Genomic DNA, 3,480 nt, shown 5'->3' on the forward strand with positions numbered 1-3,480 from the left:
AACAGTCTTGAAAACTCGATATGGGCATTACAAGTTTGTTATGCTGCCTTACGGTTAACAAATGCACCTGCAACCTTCATCTGCGTTATGAACAGTATATTCCATCAATATTTGGATAAATTTGTGTTAATTTTTGTCGATGATATATTAATTTACTCTCAGATGGTAGAAGAACACAAAGAGCACCTCTATATTTTTCTGCAAGTTTTAAGGGAACACTAGTTGTATGCCAAGTACAACAAATGTGACTTCTTTAAAGAACAAATCCAATATCTTGGTCATGTCATTACTAAAGATGGAATAGCCATGGACTCAGAAAAAATAAAGATCATAATGGAGTGGCCAATACCAAAAGATGTTGTTGATATAAGATCATTTATGGGTCTAGCTGGATACTACAGGCGATTTATAAAAGGATTTTCCAAGGTAGCCTATCCTATTACTTAGCTACAAAAGAAAGAAAAAGCTTTTAAGTGGAGTATAGAATGCCAAAAGAGTTTCGATCGGCTTAAACATTTACTCACCATTACACCCATATTAAGCATTTCTGATCCAAATAAAGATTATGTGGTTTGTACGGATGCTAGCAAGGAAGGCATAGGCAGTGTACTAATGCAAGAAGGCAAGGTCATTGCTTACGAGTCTAGGAAGCTTAAGGAGCATGAGAAAAGGTACTCAGCCTATGATTTGGAACTGACAGCAGTCATTCATGCTTTAAAGATGTGGCGACATTACCTGATGGGTAAGAAATTTTTGTTAATGACTGATCATCATAGTTTGACTAACTATTTTAAACAACCCACTTTGAATGCTAGACAAGCTTGTTGGGTTGATTTTTTTAGCGGGTTCGACTTTGAAATTAAGAACTTAAAAGGAAAAGAGAACTATATCACTGATGCACTAAGTAGGAAAGTCAATTGTTTATACGAAGTATCATTCAGTGAAGCACAAAACACATTTAAAGAAAAAATCAAGGAGGCAGCAATACAAGATCTAGTATCAATTTCTGTGGCAACAAACTAAGATTCCGAACAACAAAGAACAACAACTTAGATATGAGGTAAATCAAGAAGGTATGTTGATCTATATAGATCAAGAATGTATGTACCTAACATAAAGGTTATTAAATATTTAATTTTAGACGAATATCAAAAGGTTCCATATGTCGGCCATCCCAGATATCAGAAATTGATAACCACACTTAGAAAGGAATATTTCTGGCTCGGCATGAAGAAGGAGGTGGCTGAATATTTGGCCCGCTGTTTGGAATTCCACCAAATCAAAATAGAACACTGTCACCCAACTGGTTTACTTCACCCATTATCTATTCCGGAATGGAAATGGGAAGTTATTTCCATCGATTTTATAATAGGGTTTCCCAAGTCAAGGAAGCAAAATGATTCAATAATGGTGGTAGTTGATAAGCTGAGCAATATTCTCACTTCATACTTATACAATCTACTTATAAGGCAGTATAGATTTCTAATATATTTATGAAAACTACTTTTAGGCTGCACGACATACCAAAAGTTATAATTTCGTATCATGATGTAAAATTTACATCAATTTTCTGGAAAGTCTTGTTTGAAAGACTGAGCACTCAACTACATTTTAGTACCGCCTACCACCCTCAAATGGATGGGCAGACTGAGCGAGTAAACCAAGTAGTGGAGGATATGCTTCGAGCTTATGTAATGCAACAACCGTCTAAGTGGGAAGAGTATTTACATCTAGTAGAATTTTCTTATAACAACAACTATCACACTTCTACACAAATGAGTCTTTCTGAAGTGTTGTATGGGTGTAAATGTAGGACTCTCTCAAATTGGGGTGTCCCAGGAGATAAGTTAATGCTGGGGCTTGATATGCTAGCAAAAATGGAAGAAACGATAAAAAAAAGTACAAACTAATTTAAAAGTCACCCAAGACCGACAAAAAAATTGTTGATCGGAAAAGAAGTTTTCGAGAATTCTAGATGGAGGATCATGTCTATGTTTGTGTTCGTGCCAAGAAAAGTACACTGCAATGGAATAGATGCGCCAAATTGGCACCTTGATTTTGCGGTCATTTTCAAATTTCAGCACAAATTGGACCAGTGCCTTATCAACTTACCTTACCCAGCCATATTCGTGTGCACAATGTTTTTCATATTTATGTATTAAAGAAATATATATATGACCCCAAACAAATAATAAATTGGTAGGATATACAGGTGACTCAGAGGACTTGAATTCTCGTCGGCCTATATTATATATATGTATGTACATAAAAATCATATAGCTGATTTACATTTTGATTTTGTGAATTAACTAAAGTTTTACTTTGGCATACAGGTTGAACTAGAAGGCGAGTTCCTAGTCGAACCAATGGGTATACTTGATCGGAGAGAAGTAATGCTACGAAGATGAGTTATCACCCAAGTTAAAGTACAGTGGCAGCACTTTGGGCCTGAGGAGGCTACCTAGGAAGATGAACGGACTATGAGGGAAATTTTTCCGAAGTTATTTCCAATAGAGGAACATCGAGACGATGTTCAATCTGAGAGGGGGGAGATGTGATGTCCCTCATATATGTAAATATTTATTTACTGCACTTTTAAACAAACTAAAAACTGATTAAGTTTATATAATTAGTTAATTTTGATTAAAATGCATGAAAAGTGGAATGTCAGAATAATGGCAGTAATTGTTTGATTAAACTTGAAAGAGAATGAATTGTCTAAAGGGTGACAATTTTGTTTCTCAAATAGTTAGGCTGGGCGGTTACCTAACCCTAATTACTTCCATGAGAGATTTATTCCAAGGGATCAAGAGGATGGAGCAATCTGAGATTAGAAAAAAAAGATTGAGAAATATTAAAAGAAAGTGGTTAACTATGTTCGAAAGACAAATAGTGTTAAAGTAGTTAAGTCTGGTTAAGACCAAATAGTTATTACTGTTCAAGAAAGGAGTTCTTGAGGAGAAACCCTGTGAGGGGTAGCTCAGAGGGAGACAGAATGTGAAGTAGTGATGGTCTCACGGTTGGGAGGCAAGACAAAATCAAATATTAAGTTCGATTCAACGAGCCAAATGAATATATTCTAGAATCTTGAACACTTAATCATTGAATCCATTTACTGAATGGCAGGGTGAATATGTTTCCAATTAACTTTATTAGCAATTGTTTATAAATAACAGTATATATATGAAAGATATCTTATGTGATGCCTGTAGCTAAGATGGGTGAGAACTTTAGCTACTATAAGGTTTAGATTTTTAAAATGAAAAGAATGGTTGAATGTATATATTTCTTAAATTTCTCAAAAACTCTGTAGAACAAACAAAGAACTTTGTAGAAAGAAAATATTGTGGTAAACTAGAAAATGAGGAACTGCAGTTAAATGCCACCAAAAACCCAGACAATTAATTTCAGAGTCTACAAGGACAGGATCGAAAACATAAATCTATGTTAGTTTCAGAATTAGGAAAAACCCTAAACCAG

Source organism: Pinus tabuliformis, chromosome X (genome assembly GCF_031772625.1).
Source record: "Pinus tabuliformis cultivar Carrire ecotype Pingquan chromosome X, CPIR1, whole genome shotgun sequence".
NCBI classification, from domain to species: domain Eukaryota; kingdom Viridiplantae; phylum Streptophyta; class Pinopsida; order Pinales; family Pinaceae; genus Pinus; species Pinus tabuliformis.